This window comes from Engystomops pustulosus, chromosome 1 (assembly GCF_040894005.1).
Source record: "Engystomops pustulosus chromosome 1, aEngPut4.maternal, whole genome shotgun sequence".
In the NCBI taxonomy this organism is placed as follows: domain Eukaryota; kingdom Metazoa; phylum Chordata; class Amphibia; order Anura; family Leptodactylidae; genus Engystomops; species Engystomops pustulosus.
Window position 1 is genome coordinate 203829091 of NC_092411.1, and position 24046 is coordinate 203853136.

General features: G+C 38.3%; 1 protein-coding gene across 2 annotated transcripts in view; it reads left to right on the forward strand.

Moving 5' to 3' along the window:
* The first annotated feature begins 6428 nt into the window (after positions 1–6428).
* BANK1 (B cell scaffold protein with ankyrin repeats 1) overlaps positions 6429–24046 on the forward strand; it is a 242187-nt gene continuing 224569 nt past the window's right edge. For both annotated transcript variants that reach the window (XM_072118549.1, XM_072118558.1), the window contains exon 1: positions 6429–6519. The gene's annotated coding sequence lies outside the window, so the exon portion shown is untranslated. The remainder of the gene's footprint in view (positions 6520–24046) is intronic.

The following is a 24046-nucleotide window of genomic DNA, read 5'->3' on the forward strand; positions in this document are numbered from 1 at the left end:
GCTCAAACCCTAAAAAAACAACCTAGCTCCTAACAAATTAAAATCTAACAAACTATCCAAACTAATTAAATATACATTCTTACCAAAAGTCACAGGGAGCTATAAATGTGGCCAAACTAATTGCAAATGCTGCCTTAACATTTGTAACAGACAAAAGTCCTTTAAAAGCAATACCAGTCGTGAAGATTTTCATATCAACACCTTTATGAACTGTTCATCTGTATACGTGAACTATCTCCTAGAGTGTACTTGCAGCCTCCAGTATGTTGGCCAAACCACTCAACAACTGAATACTTGGATGAATAATCACCGTAGCAATACCAGCAATGGCTCCACCACTAGTGCATTCTCTCATTTTTCTATCATGAGCTCCATTGGTGGAATAAATATTATTTTATCTTTATGGCATGGATTCATCAGGGTGGACAACTAATGATCAGCACTAGTGACTATGGGAAAAATCAAGCGCTTCCTATTGCTGCCATAAAAGATGAAATGAGAAAAACTAGGCCCCTCCTCTCACCGCCCTAAAAGATGTGGAAATGGGAAAAAAACAGGACCTTCCTTTCACTCTCCAGATGCAAGGAAAAATGTTCAATGTGTGAGGTTTCTCCACCTCCTTCACATCCCTCCAGCCAAACACCAACTACACCTGTGCCTATACTAGGTATCACCCTGCTTTGAGGAAAAATCTTCTTTTTTTCTCCTTGCTCCAAAACTGTCCCCTGGTTGGACAATGGAGTACCTGGATGCTGTTGGACCAGCAACCCAACCTGCCAGTCTTGTGTGGACTGGCTTGACACCTCGTCTTCCTCTGATACCACCATTACGTCTTCCAACATGACCTAAACAGTTTTTTTCTAGCATGGGTATGGAAGCGCTGATAATGGCATCATCGTTGGTGACCTTATTGTTGGCATATTGGAAGCACTGCAACATGGCACAAATGTCCCTCATGAAGGTCCACTTGTTAGTGTTGAAGTGATGACGCTCAGGACTCTTCCAGGCTGCTACTTAACTTACTTAACTATTGCCTGGTGCTGCTGAGACTCCTTTTCCACTACATATAAAAGTGGAAAGCCACCTGGTTGGTACATCACATATGAGGCACTGGGTGGGAAGGCCTAAATTGCACACATGACACAAACCTTATACTGCAGCAAGTCCAGGAAGCATTGCACCACCAACATGAGCACATGCGCATGGCAAGGGGTGTACATCAACCTGGCTTGGCTCTGACTCATCACATGCTTCAGGTTATCCAAATACAAACATTCTGTCTTGATTCATGTGAAAAGCTTAGTGTTCTGGCAAAAAACCTTGAGTGATGTTCTATCAGAAAAAAACGGAAAAAAATTGCTATTGTATTCAAGATATTCATGCTGGTACTTTCTGCCGAAAGACCATAAGAAACTTATAAATCCACCCGGTTGTTCCATTGTGGCAAGGATAGGATCATTGTCTGTGCACGCCAGTGGCTTGCAGTCTCTATAGTAGAAAAATCCCTGGAAAAAGTAGGCCATGCACCTGCTGGATAGACAAAAACAATGTAGTAAAAACAGTGCCGATGGGAATAGTCATGACTCTCTAGGGCAACCCCTGAGATACCCATGGTGGTAAGCAGCATGGATCCAGGGAATAGACAGAGGCAACATTGTGCAAATCAGCTTACAGTTCTTTATTCAACAGCAGGCAACGGACAAACGATTAACAGCAGGTTTCAGCAGCAAATGTGGCAAGCTGGAAGAGTCATGGAGAGTTGGTCCACAGGAAGGTTACACGCAGCCTGGTAGTAGATTCAGGCTGGGCTGGTACAGATGGAGCTACGGGTGATGGATCTCCGCTGTGGGCTGAAGTCTCCCGACTTGCCCTGGGTGCTAGGCACTGGCCTGAGGTATCTTTGATTCCTGGTAGTAGATACTGGCTGTAGTAGTCAGACCCTGAGTTATGTTTCTCTCCTCACTGCTCTCTGCAGACTAAGACTCTAAGACATAAGACCCTGTGCTCCCAACCATCAGGAGTTTATATAGTCCCTTGGTCACGTGGTAGCACTCCTCCACTCAGCTTCCTTCCAGCATGCTTTACAAGAACATAATTGGACAGTAGCATCTCACTGTGTTAACTCTTGCTTTACCAGGCAGCTGCAGCTGCAATTACTAAGTTCTCCAGTACTTAGAGACCTCCTAGAGAGGTGATCAGTCCCCCTAACAGCTCTTGACATGGAGAAGGTACTATTCGCAACTACCACCTTGCCTATCTATTGGCAGGGGTGTTGCATACCCCCTTGGTAATTGAGCAAGCTGTCCATGGCTTGGCTATGGACTGGATGAGACTGTAGGCGGGATCTGGCTAGTATTACACAGCCTCCAGATGGTCCATGCACACTACAATGTGTAGGGGGTGCAAAAATAAAGTGCACTTTGGGTGAAGTGCTTGGCTATGTGCAGTGTAGAGGAGACAAACCGCCCATGGTCCAGGCTATAGGAACCGGAAAAGAAAAGTCATTGTAGCTCACCCAATATTTGCTCTGTGCGCTGCAATGTCACTGATTCCACCTGGACCGGGTGCATTTAACTTGAAGAAATCGTGGCAATGAATCCAGCGTGCAAAGTTAGAGGTATTTAAAAGATTACGTCTTTATTTCCAATACATATTCCAATAAACAGTGCATAAAAAACTGCTTGTGTCTCGTCTATAGCTGGCTAAAAAAAAGATGATGTTAGTAGCCTGGCTTGGTCAACGCTTTTCAAGTGTCGTCCAACACTCTTACTCATGAGCCGAGCTTGCATCAGGATTTGACATAAATACTGATTTAGACGGTCCGACATATTCTTTTCCACTTGAATGCAAAGCCTATGAAAGGGTTAGTGCAAAACTAACATATAGTAATTCTTACTGTAGTTGTGCAAAACATCACATTGGCCAGACCTATGGGTACATTACTTAGAAATGTTACATAACGTTGCATAACATGATGGCTACTTTAAGTAGCAAATAGAAATGTCCATTTCTTGTAAAGAAAGGGCATTGTATGCATAATAGCATCAATATTAATATACAAAGTTCTTTTAACCAGACAGAGAAGGCATCAAGTGTGTTGCAATCAAAATTAAATGTCCATTTCCTGCAAAAGAAGGCATAATATTGAAAGCATCACTTGTAAACATCACCCCTTGAAGAAGAGGCGAAACGCGCGTCGGGGTTTTGGTGGCCATGTGGACCGGGATATACTAATTAACATCCTTATCTGGAGGCTGCCGTTGACGTGGTTCCATGATGCAGCCGGGTGTGTATGCCTATATAGTTTTGTTTACTCTTGGATAATACTAAGTTGTAATATATGCTTTGCTAGCTGGTATCCTGTGTAGATGTTTACAAGTGATGTTTACAAGTGATGTTTACAAATGATGTTTACAAATGATGTTTACAAATGATGTTTACACATTTGTACTATTATGTTACAATACGTTGTTTTGCTAGCTGTGATTATACAATATTAGGCTTTTCACACTTCACACACAGATTGACCATTTGTGTGCTATACTTATTTGGATTCCCTCGGCCACATGTCCACCTGTTTAAGATTTTGTGTATGTATGTTTTTTAAATGATTTTAAACTGTCCCTGTGTAGTCTGTGATTTTTTAGTTTAAGAATTGAATAAAAAATATTGTTGTTTTTGTACCCTCAAAGATTGTTTTGAGTGTTTGGTTTACAAGTGCATTTTCCTACATATAGGTAGTACATAATATTGAAAGCAGCAATAGTAAGGCTGTCCTTTTTCCTCATGGTTTAGACAGACCATGTGCTTCCCCCAGCAGGGGTTTATATAGTCCATTGGCCAGGTTGGAACACTCTTTACAAGAACATCATTGGACAGTAACATCTCACTGTGTTAACTCTTGCCTTACCAGGCAGTGGCTACAGCTGCAATTACTAAGTTCTCCGGTACTTAGGGACCTCCTAGAGAGGTGATCAGTCTCCCTTACAGCTCCTGATATGGAAAGGGCACTATTCGCAATTACCCTTGCCTATGCATTGGCAGGGGTGTTCTACTTCCCTGTATCATTTTCGCTCCAGTACCCTTGTTGTTTTGTATATGACTTTTACCATACCTTTCCCCTTTCCTTTCATTTTCCTTCCTCCTTTTCCATATTTGATTTGACCTGTCCAGTTATCTTGTTGCCATATGTCCCTCTGTGCGTTATCAGTCTCTGTGGTTACAGAAAAAGCCAAGAGTATGTGACTATTTTAACATAAATATGCATAAATTTGGCATTATATGTTATAATATTCATTGTTTCCCAAGTGTTATTTGGTTTTTAAACTTTACAGCTGATTTCATGTATGATATGTATTGTTGATATGACAACACAGTCCGGAAGTGGATATTTAATCTGCTTACCAAGATCTTGCATTGTCAGAGAAATAGATTGACCTCGAAGTTAATGAGTGGCATTTCCTTCTATTACTGGACTGTTATTTGCTGTGGAGCTCAGCGTGTACATACATGCTTCTGTGTTCTCAAACTGACTCCTGCTGCTTGGTTACAAAGAGGGTCAGTCATCTTTCTCTATACATTTTGTTACATGTTACAAACATGTGTCTCATCTCATGCTTCAGGTCGTTCAATTGCAAGCATATGAATGCCCTGAGAGCTCTGGCTTTCGTGCCCTGAGCTGATGTTACAACCATGAAGTCCCACCCACTTAAGGAAAAGATGAGAGGATTTTACAGATAGCCTCATATGTCTGTTAGCCATATATCTCATATATAACGTTGTAAATGTTTTGCAACTTTCCTTTGTGCCAAATGAACATAGGGCAGTGCAAAGTCGCTTAGATGTAGACCCTGCTTATAACAAATCTATTATTTGCATAGACAAGTTTTTATAATAGAACTGAATTCATGAATTATGACTTTCCTTTTTTTCAGTGCAAGTCCCCACCCTGGTCTATGTTCTACGACTTTTGATGATTTTTTTGCAACTTTTTATGCAACTGTCGCAAACGACCCACTTCCAGCAGATTTATCAAGTCCCAAATGCCAAAGGCAGACATAGAACTGTCGTAAGGAGCATGACAAATGCAAAATTACCCCGATAAACTTCAATCCACTAAGTTTAATGATATTTTTTAAGTGTAAAAGTCATGGATATCAGATGGATGGGATCAACACTTAGGCCATCGTCACTTGGCTCCTACTGGTCTCTGTCTAGTTGTCAGCATAAGAAAGTCTTGCTGACCAAATAAAACAGTGTGGTCAGCTCACCCTGATGATGTGGCTCCTGGGACCATCCGAGCAAGGATCACTCCGACTTGAGAGTAACACAGTTTCAGAGGAAAGGAAAACATTTCGATCCAGCTTCCAAGGATGCACCAGGAAATGAAGTAAAATTTGCAATGCTTAAAAACGCATAATTGCCAAGGGATACAGACAGCAGAAACAGTCTACGTGTTTCGGATATTAGATATCCTTATTCATGACACTCATGGATAAGGATATCTAATATCTGAAACGAATAGGCAAAAAATTGAACAGCAGCACTCCGTGACAAATGGGTGTTTATTTCACCAGTGGGGATTACTAGTAATTCCATTTTTTGCCTATTGGATTCTCGGGATCCCTGAGTCGGACCTACACAAGCCTGCACCCTACCCTTGGATTTAATCCGGATTCACAGTGCCGCTTCATCCCTCTACTCTCTAATATCTGAAACGCGTAGACTGCAGACACTCATGAATAAGTATATCTTACATCCAAAATGCATAGACTGTTTATGCTGTCTGTATCCCTTGGCAATTACGCGTTTTTAAGATATCTAATAAAGCGTTGAAAATTTTACTTCATTTCCTGGTGCATCCTTGGTTGCTGGATCGAAATCTCTTCCTTTCCTCTTAAAAAGTCTTGCTAAGCTTCTATACCCTTAAATAGAAGCTCAAGTGTAGATTGGGGTGCCAATGATTTAGCATGGAATGAAGCTGGACTTTCAGATATGCTGTTATTTTCCCCAGAGGCTGCTGAAGTCTGAAGATTGCTGCAAGTTTTAAGTGTTGATCCCCCTCCAAACTAATAATTATGAGTTATCCTATGGAAAGGCAAGCAATATAATTTTCCTGAAAACCTCCTGTAATATTAGCTAATTCTCACTTACCAATGCAGCAATTACAATAGTACAGTAAAATAAATTATTTAAAAATTTGCTGGTTATAGCCATAACATTTTCATATGGAATTTTTTTTGCTAAGCATAGGTTAACCATGCAGTGACAGATATAGGATGAGCTTCCATCCGCTGTTAAGAGGACATCAGACTTGCTTAATTATTTTTAGCCTGTAAGAGTTAAGAAAAACTTCTTCTTTACTTCGGTAAATGACTTCAGGAAGTAGATATAAACATCATGGTGCTTAGCACACCATTAAAGGCAAATATAGATTTCCTGCAAGACAAGTTCAGTGCACAGTGGACAGAGCCACTCTTCCTCTATGTAATGTCTCTGGTGTAGAGAGCCCAACAGCAGGTAAGTGTTCTTATTGTATATAAAAGTATAATGTCTTTATAGGAATTAAAAATGTTGTAACAGCTAAGAGACAACACTGCTTCCTACTTCTAAATTGAAACATCCAAAAGTACAAAGCTATTATAGACCATGTCTGCAGCTGTCTGTACTTTAGCCTTTTCTGTTGATGGCAGACTACAATTACTCATTGTATGGGAAAGTTAAAAACATGCATCAATAACATGTGAATATTATTGATGTCAATATGTTCATGTACAAGCTATTACAGTGTTTATGTATCTGTGCATATGCATACTGATATGTATGTGTGTATCAACCAAAATATGTGTGCATGTGCATAAGTATGCATATCCTTATGAATACACATGCATCTATATATATGTATAGAGTATAGAGACATACTGTACACAAGCAGACACAAACACACATTTAGTATGGTGCACAGGGTAGTTACAGTACTTAATTTTACTTATTTGCCAACATAAACAATCATAGGTTTAAATAAAGTATTTACCCATTTTGTAATTTTATTTTTATTTTGGTCATATGGTCTATCATACCTGGACTGTAGTGTCTTAGGTTTACTTCACACTGAAAAACTGTATATTATTAGCCTGGTTGGTTTAGTTAATTATAATAACAGAAGTAAGTCAGCTCACCACTGGTGATTTTTCTGGTGCACGGTATCCATCTGTTGTGAAGGACATCAGTATTGACTAAATATAATAGTAAAACTTGCTATTATTCCATTATTTAAAATTGGAACATCCAGAGATGGTGACAAAAGCCATACATTTTGACAATTGTCGACAATAGACTCATAGTCTAACATTTAGGTAATTATCGTTTTATGAAAATTAGCCACTTATTCTACTGTTGAATAAGTGGCTGATATTTGTTAAACTTGATGCTTGATGTTAAAGGGAACCTGTCACCGCTGTTTGAAAAAAAAAATAGCATTAGACAGGTTCCTATAGAGCCTTATGGCCTAAATATAGCCTTATGGCCTTTTTTTAACTAACTTTTAATGAACTTTAATTACCATGTGCATAAGCGGCTTGCCGCTTTCATGTTCAGTGAGCACCTGAGCGGTCCACACCCTCCACCACCTAACTGCGGAAGAGGAAAAGCTGCGCATGCACAGTGAGACGGCGAAGGGCGCGGATTGCTCAGATGCTCACTGCGCATGACAGCGGCTTATGCGCATGTGTGAGATTTTGGCAAGGTGGCCAAGTGACATATCAGAAAGGGGGAGTGGAATGAGGAGGAAATTATAACGTGCTGAGGAGGCGACTGCTAGACTCAAGCGTGAGTATACGCCTGGTTCGACTCATATCAAAGTTTATTTCCTCTACTTGTGACCATCGATCAAGTTAAAAAGAGGGTGCCCTTAGGCCATAAGGCTCTATGGGAACCTGTCTAATGCAAAAATTTTAAAACAAAATATTGTTAAAGTGGTTTGTGAAAAATTCTTTAAAAGCTGCACATATCTTAATGCATTTGGGACCTTTGGAACTGCTTGAAAGTTAAGCTGCAGGAATCTTTAAAAACATAGGTTTGTAGGTGTTGCCTATTGTACCTGGAACTGAAAGGACTTTAAATCACACATATATAGTGTGGAATATGTCATAAAGCAAGGGGCTCATACTTAGTGGATTGGGATTTGTTGCTTATTTATTTATTTTGAGGACAAGATGTTGAAAAGTTTATTAAAGGGGTTGTCAAAACTTTTTTTTTCTAAATCATACTTAAATGGGTTTTCCATGAGTTCTGGGCACCCTATTGAAACTATACATATATAACACTTCATGACATAAAAAATCAGTTTGTCGCAACACTGTATACAATTGTCTTAGACACAGTTAATGACTATTAAAATTATTGATATAGAGCACGAATATACTGGTGAAAGGCACAAATATAGTCTTCCGCTATGTGCAGTATATCTGTGTATAGTTCAATGTTCACATTAAATGTGCGTTAGCCTTGCATATGTGCCTTGGCTTTCAATTGTTTTATGTGATAGTCCAGCTTATGTCCTTACTGTTCCTGGTGATTAAAAAACCAAGTAACCTGTATGCACCACAAAAAGGTTAGTTCACTATGGTACCTGTATATTCAGTTGGCAATATAAGTTACAGCTTCCACATGCTGTTTGTTGTTCAGTGTCTACCGGCACACTGCGATGGACTCGCGTTAGTATTGGGAGCATGTGCGTTGAAGTTCCAAGATGCACCACAGGTCACAGAAGAGTAGTGCAGCAGTTGAAGCAATCTTCGCTCGCAGTAAGGATACGTTTGCAAAGCGATCTTAGTTATAATTGGAAGGTTGCTTCCATTATATTAGATTGAGTATGCATTAGTTATAGATGAAAATAGATACCTTCTCCAATGATAAGCATTTTTATGGATCTGCTGTGCATAGAAGGATTTCTGTTCTTTGCTGTACGCGTTTCGGAGTGTCACACTCCTTCCTCAGTGGCATTAGAATGTGCTCACTAGCAAAGCATCTTGAATTTATCTTGATTTGAATCAGTCCTCGTGTTGCTTTTCACTAATATATTTGTGCTCATTATCAACAATTTTTAACAATCATTCACTATGTCTAAGACAATTGTGTCTATGCAGTGTAGCGACAAACTGATTTTTTATGTCATGAAGTGTTCTATGTGTATAGCTTTATTAGTGTTTATTAAATGTATGTATCTCAAAAAAATCTAATCATAAAATCAATCAAATTTACCTTGTATACTAGTGCCAGCCTTTTTTTTAATACCAATTAATAAAATATTTTTGTAGCTTAGTGCCAGCTACATTTTGCTTCTAGCACAGTATACATTGGTCAGTCTTTAGGGAATATCTGTGTGAGAGTGCCATCCCTTTTTTAAAATATGATAACTCCCCTGGGAGTCAAGACAGGGAGAACAAAGAAAATAAAATAAAGCGTATTTACCCAGCTCCTGCTACCAGCATCACATAGGTCTTCTGGTTTTCAGCTGGGGTTTATGGGACCATGCAACATCACTTCCTCCTATGCCACAAATTACATCAAGGACTGGAAGACCAATGCAACACTAAAATCTTGAGCCGGAGCAGCGTTGGTACACTTTCTTGGAAATCCCCATAAGTCTCACACTTCTGTCCTGAGATGTTACTTTTTTGAACATCAGCTTACTCTGCTTTCCTGACAACTGTTTAGAAATTGGAGTTAGGTTCAAAAATAGAAAATGTTTATGCAAATAACCACCAAAGATTGCAAAACCAAATTCAGTTACTTTTTTATGCCAGATACATTAATACATTTCATTATTCCATAATTTCAGTTTATCTGGAAAGTAAAATGTTGTAGATATAAGTGTGTAAACCCTTTTTTAAATTTACACTTGGTGTAACTATTAAATCACCTGCTGTGATAAAGAAGCCAGAGGAATGGATGGTTGTAGTCCTAATCAGGAATGAGCATTAAAATCCTAATGAATTCTTATTATTTCTATGCATTATAAAATTATACACACAATCTGACACAGGAAATGCTTTAATATTACCAGAATAGTTCCTTATAGGAATAATAATTTACATAGCTGTGGACTGTTGACCCCAAATTAAATAAATTTTATACTTGTTCTGGTTCTTTCTTCCCTATTAGCCCATGGTTTCCTCTTTGTGACTGTTAGTTTCACTTTTTACAGCGCCTGGATGTACAGTAAATCTCATAAGGGCATTTTTGTTTTATGAAAATCAGGTTCTGATAAAAAAAACTTTTGAATAATGTGTCATGGGTGTGCCTTCACAAGAAGCATCCCTTGGGAGGAGGTTTCTCTCACACATCAACCTCAAAACAGTATTCTGAGCCCCAGAATAAACTATTTGCCTATTGATCACTGATGTGTGAAATGTTGCCTGACTTGTCACTGTCACTGTTTGACTCTATAGTAACATTGGTAAAGATCTGTACAGAGGAGTTTCAGCCTATACAACTCAATAATAGTTGACTATACATTTCTACAGAATCTTGAGGCTGTTAAAATATATTCTTTAAATAATGAGAAATCCAACAGTTTTCTATACAGAGAGTCCCCGGGTTTGTTTTGTTTTAGATTTAAAAATGTGGGGTTTGTCATGAAAATAATAATTAATAATAAAAGTTTATTGCAGACACCTTTGATAGGAACTCTGTGGGGCACATGTATCATAAGTCTGGCCTTAGTCTGCTGCTTTTGTTTGGCTTTTTTGATGGACAGGTGTATCTTAGTGGTATCTTAAAGTTAAGGTCTTATATTGATTTGGGACTTTATAAATAAAAGGTCCAAAAAGTTGCAAACAGCTTTAAATTATTTCCTATATCTGTTACAAATTTTGGGTGACTTTTTAAAAAAAAAAGTCCCATTTTTTACACAAGGAATTGGATGATAACTCAGGAAATACTGCAGAAACACTGTACCATGGCAAACTTTAAAAGGGTATTAGGTGCAAAAAAAATGCACATCCACCACGAATAGTCACATATAAAGAAGAAAAGGCAATGCCAAAAATTATATACATGTACCCCTATGAGGGGCATCAATGAAGTTGAGAGAATATATCTATCTATATATATATATGTATATATCTATCTATCTATCTATATATATATATATATATATATATATATATCCCTGTATGTGATATGAACCTTTTAGATGTACAATATGGTCTCTAAATACAGATAGAGGTGTATAATGGTTGAATGGATTTCAGTTACCGTGACTACCTCTTGGGACATACATTTATGTATCTTTACAATACATAACTACAACATTGAACTACACAAATATTTAAATGTACTATATTATATGTGTAGTTTAGTAAGCTGGCAGATGTGTCTACCCAATACAATTATACATAAAATAGCCCAATTATACAGCAATTTTTGTGCATCTATAGAAGTAGCCATGACAACCATTTTTAATGTTGCCAGCTGTATTTAAAGGACTGGAGAAAATACAATGGAAATACAGTTTATATTACATAATAGCATAATGTTATTCAATAACTAAACAGCTTTATTTATAACAAGGTTTTAAGTACCTTATGTAGCGATATGATGCATGATACTGCAACTACTGATACTTATTCCTCAACATCTAACAACAAACTACAACTGAGAAAAAAGAAATGAAGAGGGAAGCTCATGCCGCTTCCAGTGTCCTGGGGAGCAAGGATGTTATGTTGACTTGCCCATTCATTAAAACAATGCCCCAGAAGGAAACTCAATTGGAAAAAATCCCTGGGTTGAGCAGTGAATGTTATGGCTTTTTTACTTTAATTATGAGATAGTCACTGATGTTTTTATCATTGTGAGTATATAAAATTTAGGCTTTGATATCTTTTATTGTTTAACCCTAACAGTGGATACGCTGCACTATGTGGCCTATTTACACTCTTTTGGGCCCTTGTATAGCCACAGCTTTGATTTCCATCTTAAATAATGTTTTTAGTGTGAATGGACCAGACTTCATTACAGCCTTAATCCCATTGTGATAAGCAGAATGATTTCCTCCCTTCTATATGTCAATTTGATTTAATTTAATTTAGTTTCATTGTTGGAAACATTGAGCTGTGGGAATATTTGGTGGAAAAACTGCTATTCATTACTTTTTGGTGATTTGGAGAATTGATTTACTGCAACTAATCACTAGTTTGGAATATTGTTTGTAAATGTTTTAGCATATATATGTAACTTTTTAATCAACCTAATGTTATGCTTATTATATTGAAAGAATATCCACTGTGTATTTATGTATGTTCCTTTGCAGGAAGCTGTTAGGCTGGAAACCCACTTTTGATGTAAAAAGCATGCAAACATAGTGGGCCTTCCATCTCAAACTGATAGGCTGCCACTGTTTTATTGTATCCAATAGAAAATTGGAATTAATATTGAATTAATATTGGGAAAAGCTTGTTGAAATGAACCAGCAAGTCCAAAGGGATGAATTCTCAATACATTTTTGTTTCTTTATTTTTTCCTCATAAAACCAGTAAAAGACAAATTGGCAACAGATAGTATTAGATCCAAACATCTTACACTTTTCGAGTCCTTACAATTCTTAATCATAGACACTGGTACAAAAGCATGTGAGGGTATATAAACGCCCAAAAGTGGGAGGAGGAAAAGGAAAAAAAACACACATCGTTTCCTCTTTCCCCTATTCAGATAGAAAACATATAAAAAACATTAGTACAGGCAGTCCCCGGGTTACGTACAAGATAGGGTCCGGAGGTTTGTTCTTAAGTTGAATTTGTATGTAAGTCGAAACTGTATATTTTATAATTGTAGATTCAGACAAAAAAATTTTTGGCCCCACTGTCATTTGGAGTTTAAACATTTTTTTCTGTAATGGGACCAAGGATTATCAATAAAGCTTCATTACAGACACCTTACAGCTGATCATTGCAGTCTGGGACTATAGTAAAGCATCAAGAGAGCTTCACCAAAGGTCAGAGGGGTCTGTCTGTAACTATGGGTTGTCTGTAAGTCGAGTGCCCTTAAGTAGGGGACCGCCTGTATACGAAAATCAAATCGTTTCTGACATTCATGCCATGTGGTACAACACTGTTCAATACTAAAATCCAGAAACCCTCCCTATTCAAAAGACATCGGGGCAGATTTACTTACCCGGTCCATTCGCAATCAAGCGGCGCGTTCTCTGCGCTGGATTCGGGTCCGGCCGAGATTTATTAAGGCAGTTCCTCCGACGTCCACCAGGTGGCGCTGCTACGCTGAAGTTCCCTGAAACGCACTGGAATACACCGAGCCGCGCTGAGTGAAGGTAAGTGCAAGCTCCGAACACATTTTTTGTTTTAAATGCGGCGGTTTTTCTGAATCTGACGGGTTTTTGTTCGGCCACGCCTCCCGATTTCGGTCGCGTGCATTCCAGTGCTGATGCGCCACAATCCGATCGTGTGCGCCAAAATCCCGGGGGAAACCCAGGGAAATCGGTGCAAATCGGAAATATTCAGGTAACACGTCGGGAAAATGCAAATCGGGCCCTTAGTAAATGACGCCCATCGACTTTTGTCAGTTTCAGTTCTTCAGATCACTTCAGATACATACTCTGACAATACATCTACCTCCATTGCAGTGTTGACACCTGTTCAGACACAGAATCAAGGCAACACTCAAAACTCAAAAAACGCTACCAGTGGGCAGGACGAAAGCACCACAAGGGAATATCCGCTATGCAATTGAGACTCACAGAATTGAAAGAAAGCCAACAAGTAAATGTGGTTAATCTTTCTGCCTGCATTTTAACACCATCTGAAATCAGTGTCCTCACCAGAGGTTTCAGTTTTGTCCCTACACACCACTTTCATTTATATCGCACAATCCTGGATGTGAACTGGTTTATTAGACTGCTTACCATGAAAAGACATATTTTTGCTGGGAAGAAGGTGACCCAGATGATTCTAAGAATTTTGCAGAAGAAACGTGACTGTGAATAATAATGTTTTTTCCTTTCAGGATTATATTGTGATAAATGATTTGCAGGATATGCAGGATGGAATTGCTCCAGGTCCCAAATTGCTCCCAAAAATGGGACTTTTTCTCATATATTCTGAAAAAGTCCTGTGAGAAACACATACCTTATGGGAAAAAGCATAAAAGGAACAAGAAAAACCCTATGTGGCTAACTAGTCTTGTAAGGAAAGCAATAAGCGAGAAAGATAAAGCGTTTAAGGTGCTAAAACGTGAAGGTAGCGATGAGGCATTACAGGATTATAGAGAGAAAAATAAATCCTGTAAAAAGCAGATAAAGGCCGCAAAAATAGAGACTGAGAGAAATATTGCCATGGAGAGCAAAAATAATCCCAAATTATTTTTCAAGTATATAAATGATAAGAAACTAAAAACAGAGAGTGTGGGTCCCCTTAGAAATAACATGGGGGTCATGGTGGAAGGAGACGAGGAAAGGGCCAATCTACTGAATGTCGCCTTCTCAACTGTCTTTACCCAGGAAAATCCCCTGGTGGAAGACACAATGAGGAATAATGTTAATTCTTTTTATAATGTCAACAGTTTAACCCAGGAAGAGGTACGGCGCCGCCTCGCAACCACTAAGATAGATAAATCACCGGGGCCAGATGGCATACACCCCCGGGTTCTGCATGAATTATGTACGGTGATAGACAGACCGTTATTTTTAATATTTGAAGATTCACTGAGGACTGGTTATGTTCCACAGGAATGGCGCATAGCAAATGTGGTACCAATATACAAAAAAGGATCAAATAGCGATCCTGGAAACTACAGACCCGTAAGTCTAACTGCTGTGGTGGGGAAAATATTTGAGGGGTTTATTAGAGATGCTATCCTGGAGTATCTCACTGTGCACAACCTTATAACCCAGCGTCAGCATGGGTTTATGAGAGATCGGTCCTCTGATTGGTTTCTACGAGGAGGTAAGTTCAAGACTGGATCTGGGGGACGCTGTGGATGTTGTATATCTGGACTTCTCAAAGGCATTTGACACCGTTCCACATAAAAGGTTGGTATATAAAATGAGACTGCTGGGAATAGGAGAAAATCTGTGTATCTGGGTAAGTAATTGGCTTAGTGATAGAAAACAGAGGGTGGTCATTAATGGCACATTCTCAGATTGGGTTGATGTTACCAGTGGAGTGCCACAGGGGTCAGTATTGGGGCCACTTCTTTTTAATATTTTTATTAATGACCTTGTAGTGGGTTTACACAGTCAAGTTTCAATATTTGCAGATGATACTAAGCTGTGTAAAGTAATAAATACTGAGGTCGATAGTTTAGCATTACAGAGGGATTTGTGGAAGCTTGAGGGATGGGCAGAGAAATGGTTGATGAGGTTTAATGTAGATAAATGTAAAGTTATGCACTTGGGCCATGGAAACAAAAAGTATAATTATGTTCTAAACGGTCAATTACTTAGTAAAACTGAAGCTGAAAAGGACTTGGGCGTATTGGTGGATGGTAAACTTAATTTTAGTGACCAGAGCCAGGCGGCTGCTGCTAAAGCAAATAAAATAATGGGATGTATCAAGAGAGGAATAGATTCTCATGATAAAGACATAGTTTTGCCCTTATACAAATCCCTGGTCAGACCACACATGGAATATTGTGTACAGTTTTGGGCACCAGTGTATAAAAAGGATATAATAGAGCTGGAACGGGTGCAGAGGAGAGCAACCAGGATTATTAGGGGAATGGGGGGATTAGAATACACTGACAGACTACAAAATTTGGGATTATTCAGTTTAGAAAAAAGACGACTGAGGGGAGACCTCATTACAATGTACAAATACCTGAACGGACAGTACAAGGATCTCTCCAAAGATCTTTTTATACCTAGGCCTGTGACCAGGACAAGGGGGCATCCTCTACGCCTAGAGGAGAGGCGATTTTACCATCACCATAGACAAAGGTTCTTTACTGTAAGAGCAGTGAGACTATGGAACTCTCTGCCGCAGGAGGTTGTTATGGCCGACTCTATGTACATGTTCAAGAGAGGCCTGGATGCCTTTCTGGAGAGAAAAAATATCACGGGTTATGGGGATAAAACATTTATTTAATTCTTGAAGGTTGGACTTGATGGACTTGCGTCTCCTTCCAGCCTTATATACTATGATACTATGATACTATAGAGGATTGGGTTCCTAACTTTCAGGTTGGGAATACTTTCTTCTATCCTGTGAACTCTAAACCTCCTATTTTAGATTCCTTCCAGGAATTAGTACAGAAAGAACTGATGGAGTTACATAGAAATGTTAATCAGGAATTGTGTTCTAATTTGACGAGGGGGGAGTATCGAGCCATTACTTATGGCTGATATGGGAGGTAATGTAGTGGTTCTCAATGCTTCTCTCTATATCAAATTAAATGAAAATTTACTCACTTCTGATTGCACGTATGAAAGTATGAACCTGTGAGATGTAACCCTACTGATATGTTCAAAAGTGAATTGAAACACTTGTTACAGGACGGAGTGTCTTTAACCCCTTAAGGACGCAGCCTGTTTGCAGGTTAAGGCTCGCAACTTTTTTTTGAAATTTGACCAGTGTCTCTTCCTGTGGTAATAACTTTTGAACACTGTTACTTATCAAAGCGATTCTGAGATTGTTTTTTCCCCACATGTTGTACTTCATTTTAGTGGTAAATTTTGGCTGATAAGTTTTGCGTTTATTTACAAAAAAAATGATGAATTTTTAGAAAAATTTGCCATTTTCGAAATTCAAAATCACCGCGTTTTCAGGCAGATAGATTTACCACCTAAATAACTGCAGAATAACATTTACCATTTGTCTACTTTACATTTTCATAATTTTTGAAATGTTTGGATAATTTATTTTGACGTCACGCGGCCTACAAATCGAATAGCGATTTTCCGTATTTTCGGAATTGACTATTTTGGGGATAAATACTGTTTGAAATCAAATTTTACATATTTAGCAACAAAACCGCCTATATAACCAACCCATTTTCAAATCTGCACCCCTCAAACTATCAGATTTTAGTTTTCTGGTTGCCCCCTTTTGAAGTCTATAAAATTTTTGCTTTTCCGTTATTTGGGCCATGTGATGGCATTTTTTTTGCGGGACGAGATGCTTTTTCCAGTGTTACTATTTTGGGGTTGGTATCACCTATTGTTGAAAATTTTTGAACTTTTTTTGAGGTCATGAGTAGAAAAGCATCAATTCTGTACTGGATTTTTTACTTTTTTTTTTTTTCGTGTTCACCGTACAGCCTAATAATCCTATTATCTTTATTCTATGGGTCGATACGATTACGGGGATACCAGACATGAATATTTTTTCTTATGTTTTACTAAATTTGCCAAATAAAACCCTAATGTGGGGAAAAATCTATCATTTTTGCATCGCTGTCTTCCAAGTGGCATAACATTGTTACGTTTTTGGCTACAGAGCTGGTTGATGGCTTGTTTTTTGCGGGACATGTTGTTCTTTGCAACAATATCATTCTGGAGTACATATGTTTTGTTGATCACTTTTTATTGCATTTTTAGTGGGATATAATAGGTAAAAATCATAATTTTTGGCGGGTTTTTGACGTTTTTTTTTACGGCGTTCATTATATGGGTTCAATAGTTATTTAGTTTTATTCTATGGATTGTTACGGACGCGGTGATACTATATATGTGGGGTTTGTGTTATGATTTAGACTTTTTTGAGCGTTATATGTCTCTTTATATGTTTTGGGGCTTATGGGCATTTTTAGTGATTTATAAAGTTATTTTTTATTGAAAAACATTATTTTGTACATTTTTTTACATGACCCACCATGGGATATGAACAAGCAATCATCTGATATTCCTAAGTGAAATTGAGCAGAAAAAATAAGTGACGCCATAGACCGTTCTGATTTATTACACACTAAACAATGGAGAAAAAATAAAAAATGGAATAAGTGTCCTACTATGGTCATTACATTTTGTGTAGAATATAATAAAATCAGAGGTATCATCCAAAAATATCTCCCAATTCTAAACGAAGATGAAAAATTGAGAAATATTCTTGCAACAGGCTGCAGCTTTTCCATAAAAAAAGCACCCACATTGGGCTCATTACTATCACCTAGTAGTACTAAACAATATCCAAGAAGGAATATGTGGCTAGACCTTGTGCCAACCACGATGCAAGGTATGCTATTATGCCACTGAAATTAAAAGTGTTACATCTACAACTGATGGTAACATAAAGATAAGATGGTGGAGCGGCACCGTGTGAAGGCAGTAGGGTGCAGGTCTTCGCCAGGGGTCCGACAAACCCCACCGGTAATAGTAGAGATCAATGGATGAAGCAGCACTCCGAAAAAAATAAAGTGAAAACTTTTTATTCCACCGTGGATGTGACATTACGTCTTTTCTATAAAGACATTTTCAAGCATGCATCCACGGTGGAATAAAAAGTTTTCACTTTATTTTTTTCGGAGTGCTGCTGCATCCATTGATCTCTGCTACAACTGATGGTAATGTATTCCCTGTGAAGACTTTCATCAATTGTGACACATGCAATATAGTTTATAAAATTGACTGTACAATTTGCGATTTATCTTATATCGGATGTACAGCACGCAAATAAAAAAAAAACACATTGCTGAACACATAAATGATATTAGAAATGCCAATAAGAAAAACGTGTCTAGTGCCACGGCATTGAAAGGGTGTCTTTCCCACTATGAGGTGGAGACAAAAGACAATGGGGCAAATTTACTTACCCGGTCCATTCGCGTTCCAGCGGCGGCTTCTCCGCTCTGGATTCGGGTCCGGCCGGGATTTAATAAGGTAGTTCTTCCGCCGTCCACCAGGTGGCGCTGCTGCGCTGAAAGTAAACTCATCGCGCCGGAATGCACCGAGCTGGACCAGGTGAAGGTAAGCGGTCCTTATGCGACACATTTTCGGTTTTTAAATGCGGCGGTTTTTCCGAATACGTCGGGTTTTCGTTCGGCCACGCCCCCCGATTTCCGTCGCGCGCATGCCAGCGCCGATGCGCCACAATCCGATCGCGTGCGCCAAAATCCCGGGGCAATTTAAGTACAAGCGGCGCAAAACGGAAATATTCGGGTAACACGTCGGGAAAACGCGAATCGGGCCCTTAATAAATGACCCCCAATGTCTTTTGAATAGGGAAGGTTTCTGGATTTTTTAATGTTTTATTATATGTTTTGTTATATGTTTTATATCTGAATAGGGTAATAGTAAAAGAGGAAATGATGTGTGTGTTTTTTTTTCCCTTTCCTCCTCCCACCTTTGGACGTTTATATACACTTACATGCTTTTGCATCAGTGTCTATGATTAAGAGTCACTCGAAACGCGTAAGTTGTATGAATCTATTACTATCTGATGTTGCCAATATGTCTGTTACTGGTTTTATGAGGAAAAAATAAATAAACAAAGTTTTATTGAGACTTCATCCTTTTGGACTTGCTGGTTCATTTTAACAAGCTTCTCCCATTGTTTGTGTGCTGCCAGCACTTCAGCCTTTTGGAACCGTGCAGCTCCAGGTGAGCTGGATCGATTGAATAAGGAATTAATATTACCCGTGATTTGGTTTCCTTTAGTCCAGCATGATGGCCCTAGGTCTTTAGCATTTTGAATGTCCAGTCTATAGTGTTTTACAAAAGTCAAGAGACTGGACCATCTGGAAACCTTGCAGATCTATTCAAAAAATGTTCCTTTTAGCCCAGGGGGCTGCCATTGCTCTAGGTGAATGTGCTCTGGAGTACTTTAATTGTAATCTTTGTAGGCATCATTAATTATGGTCTTAAATCATTTCTAATAGAAGCTTTAAAGGTCTTTTTATCTCTGTTTTCCAAACAAATATTTTTTTGCAATACCTTAGTAGTATCAATCTATTTAAAAACTGTTCCTCTTACAATCATTGAATTCCAAGAAGCTTTTTAGTGGACCCTGTATCCTAGCAAAAAGAGGGCAGGATGATCTCTTTACTATCGTTAAAATTGGACAAGACATTAGGAAAAAAATTTGAATTAATCTTGCATTAATAAAATTCTTTCCTGAGAGACTCTAAGGCCAGGGTCAGGAACCTTTGTTGCTGAGAGAGCCATGAATGTCACATATTCTAAAATGTAATTCTGTGAGAGCCATACAATATGCACATGCCCCACAGTATTGTGTTGTCACAAATTAAAACAATGTACACGAAAAAAAATCTCCCCATCTCGAGCAAGGTGGTGGTGCCTATGTACTGCCATCAAACATACTTGAGTGCTCACTGATAGATATATCCGTCCGTGGGTATTCCAGGAATTAGCATAATTCATATTCAAATGGATCACTAAAATATAAGCTAATATGTAATTAGTTGTTATTTAAAATGTTGCTCACCTTAGAAAAATAATGCTGTGGGCATTCACTATAATGGAGAATCAAAATGCTACTGGCCGTTTAATCAGTCCTTTGACTTTGGCCTGTGGAGGAGGCACAGGACAGAAGATGGCTGCTGGTCATAAGTCCACATGGGCAGGTCATGTGATTATCACTATGTTTGGTTGGAGATAGTTGTATGGCCAGTGCTGTGGTGAGATGTTATGCAATGTGCAGTGATGGCAGTTGCAAATATCATTACATCATTACATGGAGGAGTTCAGAAAGAAATATGTTAAGTTGTGATGAGCAGACCCAAACTTCATAGTTTGGGCTTGTACCTTAAATGCACTAGTTCGGCAACCAGGGATACACATCTATAAGGAGAAACAGCCAATCAAGCACCTTACAGTTCCTTACCAACCACGGGCATGTCATCTGTAGGCATGCCTGTGATTGCCTGGTCTGGACATGTGACTCTGCAGTATAATAGCAGGTTCACATATCAGAAACCATTGCACACAGGAAACAGCCAGGGGGAGCTTGCTACTCATTATTAGGTCAGTCAGCTAGGCAGTGACATGTGAAACAGCAGCAAATACCCTTGTCAGGGCACTGAGATGTCTAGAAATCCAAAATAATTGCTGATATAATAGAACTCTGAGGAACTCTGAGGAACTCTCAGTGCATGGATATTTTTTCTGATTGTACAGGATTACACAGCAATACTTGCAATGACCAGACCTGATTATTAGCATTTACTGCATCATCCAGCAAGATCTTGAAGATCCTGTCTCTGTCTAGCATTCAACTGCTGAAAAATCATAAAATATCATCATTGGTCACACCTTGTTTGAAAAGTTGCTCCTGTCAGAGAATATTGCGCTTTCCTACCGAGTTCATAAAAGTGTGGCCAGTGAAAATAGCACACACAAATACCATGTTCAGAAAAGTCCCATTGTCAGAGAATATCGTACTTCACTACCTAATTCAGAAATCTGTTGTCAGAGAAAATTGTGCTTTTATCTTTATATCTTGTTCAGAAAATTGTGGTCAGTGAGAATAGCATACACAAACACATGAATGGGAAATTCGTTTAACATTTCAGGAAGTTTACAGTGATTTGTGGGAACAATTTTTTTCTCCCCTTTCTTAGCAAAATGGCAGCAAAGACTTACCAGCTATGGAGAGGCTCAGCCCGTGAGCCCTCTTCATGCACACGCACCCAGCATGTAACGTACCATGCCGTGATTCGTTCTGATCCAATTTGGATCGAATTTTCTCTCAAAATTCAGTGAATTGGATCAAATCGAATTTAGATAAATTCACCCATCTCTAATCATAGCTAAGAAATCATTCAAAACAAAAAACTCATATTGAAGCTAACTGCTTTCTATGCCTTTGATGAAATAAGCCCAGTGACAGCTCCTTTGCCTGCTACCCCTGAATACCTATGTTAAAAGGGTTGCCTGGCCTGTAAAATGTTTTTACAAAGTGTCAGAGTGCTTTTAAAAAAAGGACCGTCAGATGCGTTCCGTGGTCCATGCATCATCTCTAGGTGCTAGTCCCTCTTGACATGGAAATGTGTTTGCTCAGTAAATGACTAACTTTAGTATATCACATTTTCATGTTGAATGGAACAAGGAAATACAGAAATTGATGAAGGATTTAGAAATGGTTGGAACAGGAGAACATGTGGTTGGTGAGACTTATTTTTATAAAGCATTCTGAACTTTATAGAAAAGATGTACCAGCCAGACTTTCTTTTTAAACAACACAAACAAGTTGGAATGTGCTCCTGAGCCTTTTGCATGTGAGACTTCTAGACCATATGTAGTAATGTTCCAGGGCAATGTCTGACTACTCACCTGCTCGAAAAAGTTTTTAAAAAGTTGTCATTGTGCGTAACACTGCTTTAATGTTTTCATATCTATGATGTGTGCATGGGTGAGAATGAGTCAGAATAGAGAACTTAAAAGGCTTGTCTAGTTATGGGAAAACTTCTGTATGACCACTGAGACTGAAGACTGATGTTGTCAACCCAAAGGTGTCAACAAGGGAACAGACCAAAAGAAGTGGGAATCAGAGTAACACAAGTATCACTTATTTTTTACTTGCCCCCTCTCTGGACATATTGGAATTCGCAAGTATAACTGGAGAGCTTCTTAAACTATTTCTAGTCATTTGAAATCTATTTTAGAAATATAAAAATGTTACCATTCAGCATCAGCTTAATGCATATGCTAAATACAATCAGTGTCATGAATGATGCCCAAACCGAGCAAAATGCAAAATTGATTTGTGTAAATAACAGTTCTGCTTTCTCTTCTGTATTAAAGTTCCATCACAAAAGTGCAGTTTAATTACTTAATTTAGAGAAGAACATTAATTATAGATGTGATTCTTCTAAATGTTTAAATGTTACATTCATTATATTACTCAGAAGGTGTAGGTGCTATTAAAATTTAGTCTTTGGCATTCATTTATCTTCTGTTTTCTAAGTAGAATTTAATGATTTACTTTATTCTCAAGGATGCAATAATTAATCAAATTTCCTAAAAATGTTAATGGCTTTCTTTTTCTTGCTGAAGTTCTTCTAAACTAAAGTAGAATCCTTACTACTCACTAGTACTTCTTCTATGTAATTATCAATCTAGAAAGAAGACAATCTATAAAACTTACAGAAAATAAAACACAGTAATAAATTACAACAACTAGAAAATAAAGAGAAGAATGAGTCAAATGATAAATATATTTTTAAACATATAGGTCTGACTTTAGGGACAATTGTGAATTACGATGTCAAGTTAAAATGGCCTTATTGGTGGCAACAATGTGTATAATCTAAATTATTGCTCCGCGCAGTTGTCGTCTATGAGCATTCAGGAGGTGTGTGTGTACAGGGGTGTAACACAATGCCAAGGAACAAATTATCTTAGAAATAACATTATTACATTATAACAACTATTGCTATTCATCTGTCTGGGAAGGGTAAGAAGGCCATTTCAAAACATATTTGAAAGTCCATCATTATACAACGCTAAGAGACATTTACATGCTTTAGTCAAATAAGAGAAGAAGGATTTAAATTTGGCTAGACAGAAATTAAAATATCATAACACGCAGATGATGAATTATGATTTGTTGCAAATCCAGAAGTATCACTGAATCTTCTGCAAGAAATTCTTAGTGTTTATGGGAAAATGTATGGGTTGCAGATAAATTGGGTGAAGTAGGCTGCGATGTTCTTGGGAGTTAATAGGGTGGATTTGAATCTTCCATTGGAGGTTATTGAGTGAGATAAATCCTTTAGATATTTGGGTATTGTACTATCAGATTCGTTAAATCAGTTTGTGGAATTAAATATACTCCCTATAATCAAAAAATGGAGGATGAAGATCAAGGTTTGGTCCAAATTAGAATTGATGCATGTGGCTAGGCTTAGTCTGATTAAAATGCTTCTTCTTCCCCAAGCACTATACCTTTTCAAAATAAACAGATGCGTTTTTTCCCCCTCTTGTGGTATCAGGAAAAAAGGTGAAATTCTCCGATAGGTTCCCAAAGCAGGACCCGTCGCAGTACGTTATTTCCAAGGTTTATTGATAGTAAAAAACCATATAAAACAAAACGCGTTTCGGACCCGGAACGGATCCTTCGTCAGTTGTACAATAGTGGGG